We start from the raw sequence: 17,402 nt of genomic DNA on the forward strand, positions 1-17,402 counted from the left end.
GCCAACCAAGTGATTTGAGTTCTAGCTCCTATGGCTTGAGAAACATACCTGGTATCTACATGTCCATTTTCCTGGCAGGATGGAGAAATGGACGAAAAGGGGTTATAGCAGGACCACATCCCATATAAGATACTTTCTTCTTCTCCCTCTCCATCTCTCTCTCTCTCTCTGTCTCTGTCTTTCTCTAATGAGCACACAAACCCTCTGGCTAAATAAGGAAGGAGGAAGGGAGGAAAGAAAAAAAGGATAGATGGATATGGGAGGCTATGCATAGTTTATATAGAAATGCTGTGCTATTTTATAGAGAACTCGAATAATCACAGATTTTAGTATCCAAATCAGATCCTGGAACTAATCTCCTACAGATAGCAAGGGATGGAAAAATGTTTAGTATGGAAGGGAGAGAGGAGGAAGGAAAAAAGTAAAAGTATGCTCAATTGACAAAAAAAAGTGAGACGCTATTTTCTGATAATATCTTTGGCTTGACTGACATGCATAGTATCTGTGCTAGAAAAAGAAATGCTGTACACTGTAAAGATGTGATTAAATGTAAATAAATTAATTTTTTAAAAAGTATAAAAAGCATTAAGCAAACAAAATAATGTTAATAAAAATTTTTAAATAAAATATTTTAAAACATTAAAAAAAGGACAACCATATATACAAGTAACAATCTCATCACAAACATCTTTATATTGAAGACACTCGTGATAATACATTCTGTTTTACAGAGTTAATAATCTTTCCTGCTTTTTATCTTCCTTTTGCCTTTCTAGATTTCACTTCTATAGTTCATATTCTAATGATGATGTTTTTGTTAATGAAAAATAGCACTCCCATGGGACCAGCAGATAGCGTTATGGCTATGTCGCTGGACTCCCATGTAGTCAACAGCTGTTTGCGTCCCAGACCTGGTGGCTTAAACTCATGCTGGGCGCATGTGCGTGCATGCCCAAGATCCCGAGAGAAGGGGTTGCAGCATGGCCATCCCCCCTGGGGGATGATTTCTCGCTTTCTGTTTCTCTTTCTGGCGAGCACACACACCCTATAGCAAAAATCTTTCCCCCCTAAAAAAAAGAAAAATAGCATTCCCTGTATAACTAAAATAATGCTGATGATGATCTGTTTTGTTTTTCATTTATTGAATGCTATGTCCTACTAATTTTGCCACTTGGATAAAATACCTTATTCATAAGAACTTCCTGTTCCCTTAGCAAAGTACAGCTTGATGAGTATATGAGCATTTTTAGATCACCAAAGATATATCAACTAACCATTAAATCAAGTAAAAAATATTCATGGAATGTAGTTAGGTTTTGGAAATCTGATAGTAGATCGCAAGTGAAGAAGGGTATTCCTGTCAGAACATTTATGTAAAAAGGTGTATACCAATATGATCATTATAATCATTCAAGGGCCATTCCATAGCCATATGGTTAAGGTGGCTGGACCTCATATGGCTGGCTCCATGGTTCTAGTCCCAGACCGAGCATCTTGAGAAACACACTGAGCATGTGTACGCACAACCCAAAATTCTGAAATGAGAGAGAGGTAAAGGATAAGGGATCATGGTATTACTATTCCCCATGGGGGCGCTTTTCTCTTCTTTCTCTGGTAAGCACACATGCCTGCTATTAAGAATAAAGCAAAACAAAACAGAAAACAACAAAAATAAAACTCCAAACCTCTAAGGGTTTCTGAAATGTAACAGTCTTATAGAAATAAGCATTATGTAAAGACCTATTAACCATCGACTCTACTGACTCTGAAGATATTTAAGTCATTACTCCCTTAAACTATAGAAAATAAAAAATGTTATTTTTTACTAAGAGAAATGAAAATGTTTGTTTTTTAACATTATTACTGTACAGGACCAGCAGTTGTGATGGCTATATCACTGGCCTCCATGTAGTCAACCGTGGTTAAAGTCCCGGACCCGGTGGCTTAAACTCACACCGGGTGCGTGTCTGTGCATGCTCAAGATCCCAGGAACTGCTGGTCCCGGGAAGTGATTCCTCACTTTCCTTCTCACTGTCTCTCTCTCTTCAGCAAGCACACACACCCTAAGGCAAAAACTTCTTTTAAAAAAATGAAATGTGCTTTTGGGTGCACCTAATGCAATTATCATTTTAATGTGGTATTTTTGCTAACTATAAAAAATAGAAATAGATTTATCAAGTGTTTTTACTGAAGTTCAGGTTTTACTTTTGTTTTTACTTTTATGCTTTTTAAAATTAAATTCCTAAAAATTAAGGAGTCAAATTTTAATAAAATCAGACTGTTTATCAAAAAACTACAATCTCGGGACCAGCAGTTAGCATAATGGCTATGTCGCTGGACTCCCACATAGTTGACTGCGGTTCAGGTCCTGGACTCGGCAGGGTAAACTCACACCGGACGCGTGTGCGTGCGTGCCCAAGATCCCGAGAGGAGAATGGAGAAGAAGGGATTGCAACGTGGCCATCCCCCCAGGTGGTGATTTCTCACTTTCTGTCTCTCTGTCTTTCTGGCGAGTGCCCACACCCTATAGCGAAAAACCTCTCAAAAAAAAAAAAAAAAAAGGAAAAAAAAAAAAAAAACGGAGGATTGTGGCATAGCCAGCCCCCCGGGGGGTGTGTCTCTGGGGGTCAGCAGGTCGCTTAGTGGTTAAGGCACTCTCCTGGCCAACTTCTGTTTGAGTACTGGACCTAGTGGCTTGCTTTCTCATTATTCTCCTCTTTCTTTCTCTCTCCCTCCCTCTCTCTCTCTCTTTCTCTTATCAAATTTAAAAATTATTAATGAAATTAAATTTTTAGAGAAGTCTCTGGTCAGACAAATGTTTTGCTCTGAAAACGGACTACAGTGTCATTTTATTTATGTTAGCCCTAGCACTTTTGGTTGGCCTAGTGGTTAAGAGAACCAGATTCCCACATGCATGGTTGGAGTCCCAAACCATCTAGCCTGGCAAATTTGCCAACAGCATGTTGCATGCATGCCCTACATCCAGACAGGATGGAGAAATAGGAGGGAAAGGGTTGTGACAAGATTGTCACAATTAGGAGGTGCTTTCTCCTTCTCCCTCTCTCTCTGTCTCTATGTGGTAAGTGCATTTGTCCTGGGTGCATAGGGGGTGGGCGGGGGAAAACTAGTGCTTTACATCACACATGTAAGTAGGAAACAAATAGCTTATTCTGAAGTATTTTTGAGAACAGTGATTAGTCATGATGCATTCTTTTTTATTGGTATTAACATTGAATTAAAGAATAAATTTAATATTAATATCAAATTAAAGACTTTAATAAAGAACGAAAGACTAAATGGTAGAGTGAAGGTCAGAGCTAGAGCCAATTATGCTCTAGGTTTTTCTATTTTATATTTTTGGGAATATGATGGTATTAGCTAAAATACTGAATTAATGTAGTCAGTACTCTTAGGTTTGAGAAAAACTTCCAAAAAACGTACATTTATGTAGGTATTTTTAAATTTCTAGTATTAAATGTAGACATCAAAGTCCTTTTTTTTTTTTTTCCCCCATGGGTATATATACTTGCCAGAAAAAGACAGAGAAAGGGGAAGGACAAAAGCAACCCCAATGGGATATGGTCTCCCTGTAATCTCTTTTCCTCCATTTCTCTATCCCATTGGGATTTTGGGCATAGTGCTAGGGACTTGAGCCATATATAGTTGGGTCTCAAACCATTCTTAGTTAACCATGTGAGATCCAGCCCTATTGACTACCAGGCCTTGGTGTCAGCCTATTATCAAACTCTTAAAGGGTTACCATATTTTAGTTTTTCATGACTTCTGAAACAACTTACCACAAACTGGCTTAAAGAAACACAGATTTATTGCCTTATAATTCCAGAGGTCAAAAGTTCAAAGTAAGTCTCTGAGCTAAAAATCAAGTGTGTAGTTTTAAGGAAACTGGACACACCATTTTGCACTTATAACAGTAGAAGATGAGACTTGTTTTGTTCCACAGCCTCTATAGCATTTGGCGTTAACAATGTTTTATATTTTGGACATTCTAATAGGTATATAGTGGTATCCATTGATGTTTTAATTATTTATTTCTTCGAAGCCAAAAAATAAAGATACTGAACATTTTTTCTTATCCTTACTTGTCATCTGTACTCTTTGTTGAACTATTAGGGTCTTTTACCCACTTTTATTCACGTTGTTCATTTTCTTATTGTTGAGTTTTAGAGTTCTCTGTACATTTTATTATTAGATAACAGTCTTTATCAGATTCGTATTTTGCAGTTATTTTTTCCAAGTCTATGGTTTGTCTTCTCATTATCTTGCTATTTGTCTTTTGTGGAGTGGAAGGTTTTACTTATTTTATTATTTTTTTCAAGAGGTTTTTGCCTTAGGGCACATGTACTCACCAGAGAGAGACAGACAGTGAGAGAGAAAATGAGAAATCACCCCCAGGGGGATTGCCATGCTACAGTCCCATCTCCATTCTCCTTCTGGGATATTAGACATGTGTGCACATGCGCCTAACATGATTTTGAAGCCTCTGGGTCCAGGACTTGAACCGCAATTGGCCATGTGAGAGTCCAGCAATTTAACCACCATGCCATCTGTTGGTCCCTATTTTTTTTAAGGGATATTTGCTACAGGGTGCGTGCACTTGCCAAAGAGATGGAGACAGAGAGACCAAAAGTGAAAAATCACCCCCCAGGGGGATGGCCACGCCAGAATCCCATCTCTAGTCTCTTCTTGGGATTTTGGATACACATGCCCATGTGCCTGGCATGAGTTTCAAGCTGCTGGATCTGGGACTCAAACTGCAATTGGCCATGTGGGAGTCCAGTGATGTAATCACTACACCATCTGCCAGTCTCTTTATTTTTCTTTTTCTTTATTTTGTTTTTGAAGTTTTTAGTTTTAACGATATTCACCTTGCAAGTTAGATCTTTCACAGTTTTTTACTTCATGTGTATCCGAAAGGTTATTGCCACTTCCAAGGTCTATTAGGTTTTCTTCTATGTTATCTTCTAGTTTTATAGTTTGGCATTTTCCATTTAGGTCTATGGTATATTTTGTAGGGTGTTTGTTTGTTTATATTTATGCATGTATATACGTATTTATTATTTATTTATTTGCCATAGAGCACATGGTGAGGGGTGAAAGATCACTTCCCAAGGGGCTAGCCATAAAATAGTCCCTTCTCCTCCATTCTCCTGCCAGAATTTTGGGCACGAACACTCCTGCATCCAGTATATTTTTCAGGTCACCAAGTCCGAGACTGGACCCTTGCAGCCAGCCATGTAGGACCCATTGCCTTAACTACTACACCATGCTGGCCCTATAATTTTTTTTAATTGCTAGGGGGCATGTGTACTTGCCAAAGAGAGATGGAGACAGAGAAAAGACCCCACAATAGGGCATGGTCACCTCCATTTCTGTATCCTGATAGGATTTGGGGCATACATATACATGTGCCAGGGGTGTTTTAAGCCTCTGGGGCCAAGATTCATACTGTGCAGTCAGCCATGTGGGATCCAGCTCCTTTACCTACCCGCCCAAGGGCTAGTCCTGGCTTAATTTTTTTGAAGGCTATAAAGTCTATATCTAAGTCTAATTTTTTATATTCAGATGTCCTGTCATTCCAGTACCATCTTTTTAGAATTATTTATTTAATTTTATTTATGATGATGATTATTTTTTAATTTGTTACAGGATACACAAGAGACAGAGACAAAGAGAGAGAGAAGGAAAGTGAGAAATCAAGCCTCTGGGATCAGTACTTGAACTGCAGTTGGCCATGTGGGAGTCCACTGCCTAACCATCATGCCTGCTAGTTCCCAACACCATTTTTTAAAAAGACTATTTACTCTGTTTTATTAACTTTGCTCCTTTGACAGTGATCAGTTAACTATGTGGATCTGTGTTTGGGCTCTCCTTTCTTCCCTCCCCCTACCCCCCAGGATTTTTGCTATAGAGTGTATGTGCTCATCAGAGGGACAGAGAAAAAGAATGTGAGATGTCACCCCTCAGAGAGGATGGCTGTGCTGCAATCCCTTTTCCTCCATTTGCTTCATGAGATTTGGACATGTGTTCACACACACCCAGCGTGATTTTTGAGCCACTGGATTCAGGATTCAAACTGTGGTCAGCCATGCAGAGGTCCAGCACAATAACCACTATGCCACCTCCTGGCCTCAGCTGGTTTTCTTTTCTATTCCATTGATCTGTTTGTCTGCAATTTGGCCAGTACCACACTGTCTTCATTACTGTAGGTTTATAGTAAGTCTTCAAGTATAGTAGTTATACAACAGCCAACACTGAGTTGGCTGTTCTGGATCTTTTGTATCTTTATATAAATTTTATTTTTATTGTCATTTTCTTTTTGTTGCCAGGTGGCATATGTGCTCACCAGAGAGAGGGGAAAAGAGAACACACACACAGCCCCCCCAGTGGGGCATGATCATGCCACAGTCCTATTCCTTTCATTCCTCCATCCTGCCAGGATTTGGGGCATTCATGCACTTATTCCCTGCATGTTTTTCAAGCCATCAGATTTGGGATATAAACCATTTTAGGTCATGTAATGTCCAGCTTCCTTAACCACTTGTATATTAATTATAGAATCATTTTTGGTTACAAATGTCTTCAAATTATTGTGCTGAGAGTTTGATTGAAATTGCACTGAATTAGTTCATGTTGGGAAGAACTAATAACCTTATAATAGCGAGTTTTTCCCGTCATGAACATGAACTGTCTCTCCATTTATTTAGTAGTTACCTTTTATTAGAATTTAATAGTTTTCTTCATACGTACCCTGAACATATTCTTTATGTGTACATAAGTATTTCATTGTTGTGAGTGCTAATGTAACTGATTTCAGTGTTGTTTGGTTTCAAAATTGTGCTAAATTATGTATTTTTTTAAATTTAGAGCTATGGGGGCCAGCAGGTGGAGTGGTGGTTAAAGGTGCTGGACTCCCTTGTGGCCAACCACGGGTCAAGTCCCGGACCTGGCAGCTTGCTTTCTCACTTTTATTTTCTCTCATTCTGTCCCTCTCTGGTCAAATTAAAATAAATAAATAAAGTTAAGTAAAATAATTCTGTTTTAAAAAGTTTATTAGTTAAAGAGAAATTCAGAACTATGTATTATTACCTTGGCCTGTATTGTTTGTGTAACATCTGTGTCATTACTTTTTGTTATTTTTAAAGGTTTAAGAAGCTCCAATGCCTTTGTACACTTCTGACTCTAGGATTTATCCTCTGATTTTTCTTTTTTCTTTTGAGAAGTTTTTGCTATAGAGTGCGTGTCCTCACCAGAAAGAAAGACAGAAAGCGACAAATCACCTCCCGGGGGGGTGGCCACACTGCAATCCCTTCTCCTCCATTCTCCTCTTGGGATCTTGGGCACGCATGCACACACACCGGGCATGAGTTTAAGCCACCAGGTCCAGGATTGGAACCGTGATCGACTACATGGGAGTCCAGCGACATAGTTATTACGCCAACTACTGGTCCCATCCTCCAATTTTTTTAGTATAAGAATGTGTAATATACTTTTATCCAGCAAAATTGACTTCTTTCTCTTTCCTTACTTTATATTTGTTTTTGTTTGTTTTTACCTTTTTATTTGTTTTATTTTTGTTTGTTTTGCTCATAGTGCTTGCTGGAGACAAACAGAGGAAACTTGAGAAATCACACCCCAGTGGGGATGTCCACACCACAGTCCCTTCTCCATTATCCTCTCATTTGTCTCATGATTTTGGGCGTGGACACACATATGTGCCTAGCATGGTTTTCAGCCCCCCGTGTCTGAGGCTCAAACTGTGGTTGGCCATTTGGGAATCCAGTGCCTTCACCACACCACAGGCTGGCCTCTGTTTTTACTTTTTTTTTTCTCTCTTCTTTTTTCTTATTCTTCAGTGTTACCTTGCCAAAATTTCGTTCATTGGAGAAATGAATTGTTTGGATTTTTTTTTTTAATTGTCTGAGGGCACTTGTACTTGCCAGACAGAAAGGGAGAAAGCATCCACCAATGGGGCATAGTTATGCTGATACCTTTTCCTCCATTTCAATATTCTGTCAGGATTTGGGGCACATACCGAGCTTACTTTTCAAACTGCTAGGGCCATGGCTTGAACCGCAGACATCTATGTTGTATCCAGCTCCTTTTAACTCCTAGGTTATGGGGCTGGCCCCTCCTTTGACTATTAAGAGGAAAGAGATACTACATTTTGAGAGTTTCTTTAATGAAACCCTTCCTCTTTTCTAGAACTAAAATTACAGTATAAAAATTTTAGAACTAGAAATGGCTATAATTCTTTTAGACCTAATTATTCATTAAATAGATAGGAAAACTGAAGCTAATATACTATATGCTTAATCTTTTAAATTATTTGGGAAATCTTGTCCATCATCAACTTCTGCTACCCAGATGAGATGATATGTTGAATGCCTGGCAACCAGCAGGCCTTCAGAGTAAATCTTGGTTCTTTATTCTGCATCTTACTTTGCCAAGGTCATATTTCTTTTCCTCTTTTTCTTAAAATAATTTGTTCTCATGTAATACTCATACTGTACAATTCACTTACTTGAAGTATACAATTCAATGTATTTGGCATATTACAGTATTAATTTTTTAGTTGATATAAATAGCATACAATTTGCCCCTTTAGCCACTTATTTTATTTACTTATTTCATGTGAAAGACCAAGACTAGAAAGAGAGAGTAAAGAGTAAATGCTATAGTGGTTAAGGCACTGGATTCTCACATGGCCGACCGTAGTTTGTGCTCTAAACCTAGTGTCTTGTTTCTCACTGTCCCCCTTTGACACCTACCCCTGGCCCCTGTCTCTCTCTGGTAAGCACACATGCCTTAGAACAAATTTAAAAGCAATAGTAATAATTAATAAAATTTAAAAAAATAATTCTTTAGGGAAAAAAGAGAAACCTATCAACAGGGTTTTCATGTCATGATTCACCCTATCTCAGCTAGCCCAGATCACAGTTACATTACCATTGCCCCTGTTTTACCTTTTTTTTTTTTAATTATTTTATTTTTTATTAATTAATTAATTTAATTTGACCAGAGAGGGATAGAGGGATTGGGAGAGAGAAAGCGGAAACACAAGCCACCAGGTCCAGGACGCGAACCTTAGTTGGCCATGTTGGAGTCCAGTGCCGTTAACATCACCTGACAGCCTCCATTTTACCATTTTAAACGTACAATTTAATGATACCGATATCACAGTCTTTTGTAACCATAACTACTACCTATTTGTAAAAGTTTTTTGTTACTGCAAATAAAGATTCTGTAATTATTAAGCAATAAGTCCCCATTGCCCCTACCCGTAGCAACTGATTAATGTTGAATGTACTTTTTTGTGTTTGTTTTTGCCATAGAGTATGTGTATTTATAAGAGAGAAACAGAGGGAAAGTGAGAAATTACTTCTCCGTGCACACAGGGTGATGACCACGCTGCAATCACTTTTCCTCTGTTCTCCTCTCAGGATTTTGGGCATGTGCACAAACACTCACACCTGGCAGGATTTTCAGGCTGCTGGCCCAGGACTCAAACTGTAATTGTCCATTTGGAGTCCAGCAACTAACCACTATGCTACCTGCTGGCCTCTATCTAATGTACTTTTGATTTCTATGATTTTGTCTGTTCTAGCTACCTCATGTAAATGTATCATGCTTTTTTTTTTTTAATGTTTTCAACATAGATCATATGTGTTTGCCAGAGAGACAGAGAGAAAGTGAGAAATCACTCCCCAATGGGATGGCCATGCCATAATCCCTTCTCCTCTATTCTCCTCTGGGGGTTTTGGGCATGCACACACATGCCTAGCATGATTTTCTTTTGTTTTAATTCTATTCATTGTCATTATTTTATTTAAGTTGACCATAGAGAGAAGGAAAGTAAGACAGCAAGCTGCCAGGTCCAGGACTTGAACCAAGATCAGCCATGTGGGAGTCTAGCCACCTGCAGGCCCCAACCTAGCATTTTTTTTTTTTTTTGAGAGATTTTTGCTATAGGGCACATGTGACGTGTGCTCGCCAGAGAGAGAGACAGACGGGCAGAAAGCGAGAAATCACCCCCTGGGGGGATGGCCATGCCACAATCCCTTCTCCTCTCCTCCATTCTCCTCTCAGGATCTTGGGCACACAGACACACGTGCCCAATGTGAGTTTAAGCCACTGGGTCCAGGACTCGAACTGTGATCAACTATATGGGAGTCCAGTGACATAGCCATTATGCCAACTGCTCATCCCTCATCTGGGGATCTTGGGCGCACATGCACCTGGCATGAGTTTAAGCCACCCAGTCCAGGACTCAAACTGTGGTCAACTACTTGGGAGTCCAGCAACATAGCCGTTATGCCAACTGCTAGTCCCCCTAGCATGATTTTCCAACGCCATGTCTGAGGCTTGAACCACAGTTAGTCATGTGGAAGTCTAACACCTTAATCACCACCCCACCTGGTGGTCCCACAATATTTATTTTTTCCTATCTGGCTTATTTTGTTTAACATAATGCTCTCTAAGTTCATTTATGTTATAGCATGTACCAGAATGTCATTCATTTTTATGGCTGAATATTCCATCATGTATGTTATACATTTTTTCAGTCTGTTCATCTGTTGCCGGACATTTGCTTTGCTTCCAGCTTTTGACTATTTCACTTTTGTGAATAATGTTACAATGAACATTGGCCCTTAGTTATATATTTAAGACTCTGCTTTCAATCCTTTGTTTTTTTAAGAATTATTTTATTTTTTATTTAACTTTATTTATTTTTAATTTTACCAGAGAGGGACAGAGTGAGAGAGAGAAACAGCAAGAAAGTGAGAAAGCAAGTCACCAGGTCCAGGATTTGAACTGTGATTGACCTGTGGGAGTCCAGTGCCCTTAACCACCATGACACCTGCTGGCCCCATCTGCTTTCAATGTTTTGCATATTCATTTAGGAGTGGAATTGCTACATTATATGATAATTCTGTGTATTTGTAGCTTTTTTTTCCTCTTTTCTTTTTTTGGGTAGGTTTTTTCTATAAGGGCGCCATGCACTCACCAGAAGGACAAAGACAGACAGAGACAGAAAGCGAAAAATCACCCCTCGGGGGGATGGCAAAGCCGCAGTCCCTTCTCCGTTCTCCTCTCGGGATCTTGGGCATGCACACACACGCACCTGGTGTGAATTTAAGCCATTGGGTCCAGGACTCGAACTGCGGTCGACTACATGGGAGTCCAGCAACATAACCATTATGCTAACTGCCGGTCCCTATTTGTAGCTTTTTGAGAAACTACCAGACTTTCACAGTGGCTACATTACTAACTGTTCATTGTACAGTTAGGTTACTAGTTTGATATCTTCTTTTATCTTTATGCTTTCGTAATTGCTGATTTTTTCTTTAGTACTATTCTTACTGTATCTCATAAGTTTTGCTTTGTTGAACTTTCATTTCTCTCAAGATATTTTCTCCCATCTGTGTGATTTTTTGTTTTTTTTTTTTCAATTTGACCACTTTGTTGTTTAAGAATATGTTGTTTGTGGCCCACGAGGTGGCATGGAGGATAAAATGCTAGATCACATAGAACCAACTCCTCAGTTTGAGTCCCTGATCTGGCGGCTTTTGAATCAGGCTAAACGTGTGTACCTCCATGCCCAAAATCCTAAGAGGAGAGTGGAGGAGGGATTGCAGCATGGCTGTCCCCACTAGGGGTTGATTTATCACCTTCCCTCCCTCTCTCTGCCTATCTCTAGTGAACAGAGATGCTCCATATAGGAGGAAAAAAAATATGTTGTTTTATTTCCACATCTGTGTGCATTTTTCATTTTCCTTCTGTTATTCATTTCTAGTTTCATTACTTTGTGATTAGAAAAGATATTTTATATTATTTCAGTCTTTTAAAATGTTTTACACCTTGTTTTGTGGCCTTAACATGATCTATCCTGGAGAATGTTCCATGTGCACTTGACAAGACTGTGTTAGGGAGAATATTCTTTATGTTTCTGTTAGCTCTAATTGGTTTCAGTGTTGTTCATGTCCTCTCATTCCTTATTATCTTCTCTTTTTCTTTTTTTTTTTGAGAGGTTTTTGCTATAGGGCCTGTGCACTTGCCAGACAGAGAGAGGCAGAGACATAGAAAGCAAGAAATCACCCCCCAGGGGTGATGGCCACGCTGCAATCACTTTTCCTCTTGGGATCTTGGGCAAGCACTCCCAGGCACCCAGCGTGAGTTTAAACCACCGGGTCCGGGACTTGAACCACAGTCGACTACATGGGAGTCCAGTGATAAGGCCATTATGCTAACTGCTGGTCCCCATTATTATCTTCTATCTGGTATTTAAATTTTCAGCTATTGTAGTACTGCCTATTTCATCTTTTAATTTTTTTATTTAATAATTTTGCTTTTGGGTGTGTACACTTGCTGGAGAGACAAAGAATGAGAGACAGGGGAAACATGAGAAAACACCCCCACCCCCAGGGGGGGATAGCTACACCACAGTCCTCCTCCTCTCAGGATTTTGGGTACACAAGGATGCGTACCCAATGTGTTTTCAAGCCTCTGGATCCAGGATTCAAACTGCATAGTGGGCCACATTGGTTCCAACCACCTTAGCAACCACAACGCCAGCTAGCCCTCATTGTTCAATTTTTTCAAAAATTGCTTTATGTATGTGGGTTTTCTGATGTTTGATACGTGTGTGTGTGTGTGTGTGTGTGTGTGTGTGTTTGTTTTTGGAGAGGTTTTTGCTATAGGGCACATTCGTTCGCCAGAAAGAGACAGAGAGATAGAAAGTGAGAAGTCATCCCCCAGGGGGATGGCCATGTGGCAATCCCTTCTCCATTCTCCTCTTGGGATCTTGGGGATGCACACACACATGCCCCATATGTGTTTAATTGCTATAGCTTTATGGAATTTTATCAGTATATAGTGCTACTATTTAAGAGTTTTTGACAATTACAGTTTAACTTAAAATTCTGTTTTTAATCTGCTATTAATATAGATTACTCAGCTCTCTTTTGGTTATTATTTCCACACAGTATCTTTTTTTGTCCTCTTACTTTCAAGATTTTTTGGTTTTGGATCTGTCATTTCTTGTAGACAGCATGTAGTTATACCGTGTCTTGTATCCATTTTGCCTGTCTGTGCCTCTTAAATAGAGTGCTTCATCCATGTACATTTAAAATAATTATTGTTAAGGAAAAACTTGTCTAATTTTGTTTACTGATCAACAACCATATCCAAAAGGTGCTTGGTTTTATAAAAGGACCAAATAAGATTATATTAACATAAATGATTAAATAACTCTGTACATGTGTTTTGGCTAGTAATGTGAGGTCAATCATGCCTCTACTATTTATATTTTCAGGAATTATAGTTAACGATTTATGAATGTTTAGATTGCCATTTGGAATAGGGAAGTAGGGGTGAGCAGATAGCATCATGATTAAGGCACTGGATTCCTACATGGCCATCACTATTTGAGTCCTAGACTTGGTGACCTGAAAATCACTCCAAGTGTGTATGCATGTGTGTGTGTTTGTGTGTGTGTGTGTGTGTGTGTGCCCAAAATCCCAAGAGGTGGATGGAGGAGAAAGAATTGCTGTGTTACCACTCTCCCTGGGCTGGGGGCTGACTTCTCTCCCTCTCTCTCTCTGTCTCTGTCTCTCTCTCTGGCGAGCATATACTATGGCAAAAATCTCTATAAAAAATGTACAAGTTGTTGTGACTTCTCATTTTAAATAAATATTCCCTTTCATACCTAAGAATTCAAGGAAGAGATAGTAGATATAATTTTGGAGCCAAAATGGTCACTTATATCTTAAAATATAGAAACTGAGAGTGTCATCATCATCATTGCTACAGCAATTATAGTATTGAAAGTATAAATTTGGGCAGCAAAGGTCTGAATGGTAACACAACAATAAAATGAGATGTCCTATAGGGCATTTTCATGTTCATCTGCAAAGACCTCACTGAGTATTGCAGTGAGTGGAATGATCTGGGACTGGCTGAGGCTAAAGGCAGTGTCCAGACGCTTGGGGGTGCTGTTTTTCTCTCACACACATGCTCATGGAAGAAATAAACTAACTTTAAAAATATATATATGGGGCCCCGGCAGGTGGTATGGTGGTTAAGGGCACTGGACTCCCACATGACCAATCTCGGTTCAAGTCCCAGACCTGTTGGCTTGCTTTCTCACTTTCTGTCTGTCTGTCTCTCTCTCACTCTCACTCTCCCACTTTGTCCCTCTCTGGTCAAATTAAAATTTCAAAATTAAAACTTTTTAAAATGGAAAATGGCCATAATCACTTTTTAAAATACTTTTTGTGTATCAGTAGTCACTTTGTACAAAAATAATATGAGCATTTTACAAATTGATTTTAACTTTGAAGTTTTCTAATCCACCTTCTTGAATACCTACTGCAGGAATGTATATGAAGACAACTGTCTTTCCTTTTGATACTGTTTTAATTTTTCCACTATGTTTTACTTGGAAATATTCAGACCTACAGAAAAGTTTAAAACATTGAAAGTAAACACCTACATACCCCTAACTGATACTTAACATTTATCAACATTTTGCCACAATTACTTTTATCTTTTTCTACAAACATACACACAAACTTTTTTTATGGTGGGGGTGTAAATTATTTGAAAATAATTTACAGCCTTGCACCCCTAAACATTTCATTCATTATAATTAGAATGAAGAAATAATAGATTCTGGGTCAGCAAGTGTCACAGAGGTTAAGGTAGTGGCTAGATCTCACATGGCTGACTGTGTAGTTCAAGTCCTGGACCCAGCAGCTTGAGAAACATGCCAGGTGCATGTGCATGTGTGCCCAAATTCCCAAAGGGAGAATGGAGAAGAGATTGCAATGTGGCCATTTCCTCTGGGGGATGATTTTCCACTTTCCCTTTCCCTCTCTTTTCTCTCTCTTCCCCTCTTATCCCATCCCTCTCCCTCCCTTTCCGGCAAACACATGCATCCTCAAGTAAAACTTAACAAAAAAGTAACATACTCTCCTCCTACCTCGTTACAATATCATTATACCTAAGGAAATAAGCAGTATGGGACTGGCTCCAAGGTACAGCAGTAATGCACTGCTTAAGAGAAGCTAGATGGCATAATGGACCAGCCTGATGGCATAATGGTTATTATGTCACTGGACTCCCACATGGCCAACCACAGCTCAAGTCCCGGACCCAGCAGCTTGACATTCACAGCAGGTGCATGTGTATGTGTGCCTAAGATCCCAGGAGGAGAATGGAGAAGTGATTGTCATATGGCCATCCCAACTCAGGAGTGATGTCTTGCTTCGTCTCTCTGTCAAGCGCATGTGCCATATACAAAAATCTCTTGAAAACAAAAAAGAAACTAGATCCTGCTTGATAACCACAGTTTGAATCCTCAGTCCACTCAACCTGAGATATGCCAGTTACATACCCAAGTATCCAGGATCTGATGGGCTGGAAAAGAGTATCAAAGCATGACCAAACCTTGTGGAGGGTGCTCATCTCCCTGTTAATATCTGCTTATAGGCCCATGACGTGCTCTATCAAAAGTTTTAAACTTGGGACTAGCAGTTGGCGTAATGGCTATGTCGCTGGACTCCCATGTAGTTGACTACTGTTCGAGTCCCAGACTCAGTGGCTTAAACTCACGCCAGGTGCGTGTGCGTGCATGCCCAAGATCCTGAGAGAATGAAGGAGAAGGGATTGCGGTATGGCCATTCCCCCCTGGGGGGTGATTTCTAGCTTTCTGTCTCTCTCTTCTTTATGGTGAGCACACATGCCCTATAACAAAAACCTCTCCAAAAATTTTTTTGTTTTTTAATTTTAAACTAAAAAAAGACATATTTCAATAAAAATCATCTAACATGTAAATCATATTTATATTTTCTCTTTGTCCTTAAAATGTCCTTAATAGCAGGTTTTTTTCTTTTGTTTCAATCTAGAATCAAAACCGATGCCATGAGTTACATGTTGGTTTTATGTGTTTTTTTCCTTCTAGAATATTGTTTCCCCACCTTTTCTGTTTTCTGTCTTTGACCATTTTTGAAGTACTCTGACTTGTCTTTTAGAACACCTTCTATTATGTTGTTGGGTAAGTCATGACTTTTTTTGTTTTTCTATACAAAAATGTGTCATGACTTCGTAGACAATCCAGTATTAGGGATTTTCTGTTCATATATTCCTGATTCTTTTTTTTAAGTAATTATTTATTTTATTTTATTACTTTTTTAATAGAATTATTTATTCATCTTTTCTTTTTTTTTCTTTTTTTTTTTTTTTTTTTTTTTTTTTTTTTTTTTTTTTTTTTTTGTGAGAGAGAGAGAGAAAGAGGTTTTTGCTATAGGACATTGCCCTCACCAGAGAGAAGCAGAGAGAAAGAAAACAGATCATCCCCCATGCCCAGGTAGATGGCCATGCTGTAATCCTTTCTCCAGTCTCCTCTTGGAATTTTGGGCACTCATGCACACTCGCCCGTGATATCAAGCCACTGGTTTCAGGACTTAGAACTGCAGTCGATACTATGTGGGAGTCCAGTGACATAACCATTACTCTATGATTCATCATTGGTTTAAAGGACTGTCTACTGGATCTCTGTTATGAAGATATTTTTTTCCTTTGTAATTAATTAGTAAACCATGAGTTGGTATTTGAGACTTTTCAGCATGTTCAATAACATTACTTTTGTTTGATGTAATAGTTTATTGTCTAAGGACTATACTTACACCAGCTTGGTGATTACATTGTTAGTAGTGACATGGCTTTTTTTTTTTTTTTTTTTTTTTATTTTACTCAGGTGCACATGTGCTTGCTGGACAAACGTTTTTTTTTTTTTTTTTTTTTTTAATTTACTACAGTGCACATGTGCTTGCTAGTGAAACATGGGGATAGAGCATTCTCAGAGGAATAGTCATACAGTAGTACTGTAGTCTCTGTTATTTTATGGGGATCTGAGGCTTATATGCACATGTATTTTTTTTTTTAATTAATTAATTAATTTTTCTTTTTTTTAACATTATTACGCTATACATCATTACAGTATACAAAATGAATTTTCCATCCAAAATACACTGTCTGTAGGCTCAATCAAGCACATCAACATACGTGTTATCGACAATTTTCCATTTCTTATGTCTTGTATATTTTGCCTTTTTTTCTCTCTTTTTTTTTTTTTTTTTTCCCTCCTTTATTCCCTCCCCCTCACCCTCATGATTGCTTTCTATGCCCCCCCCACACACATTTAATTGATTTGCTAATGTACTTAATTTGTCTAAATATTTGCAATAGCAAGCACAGCTGATATATACATACACAAGAACCCATGTCTGACTTTAGGCATAAACCTCAGTGAGTAGAATGAACATACTATAAAATAGTACCTAGCTGGGGCTATATAGCTTACTGTGGTCATCAAATACACA

The 17,402-nt window shown here is 38.7% G+C and overlaps 1 protein-coding gene across 3 annotated transcripts in view; it reads left to right on the forward strand.

Moving 5' to 3' along the window:
- ASH1L (ASH1 like histone lysine methyltransferase) overlaps positions 1-17,402 on the forward strand; it is a 266,220-nt gene that overhangs the window by 152,152 nt on the left and 96,666 nt on the right. The window lies entirely within an intron of this gene.

The sequence above is a fragment of the Tupaia chinensis genome, unplaced genomic scaffold, assembly GCF_000334495.1.
Source record: "Tupaia chinensis unplaced genomic scaffold, TupChi_1.0 Scaffold000374_1, whole genome shotgun sequence".
In the NCBI taxonomy this organism is placed as follows: domain Eukaryota; kingdom Metazoa; phylum Chordata; class Mammalia; order Scandentia; family Tupaiidae; genus Tupaia; species Tupaia belangeri.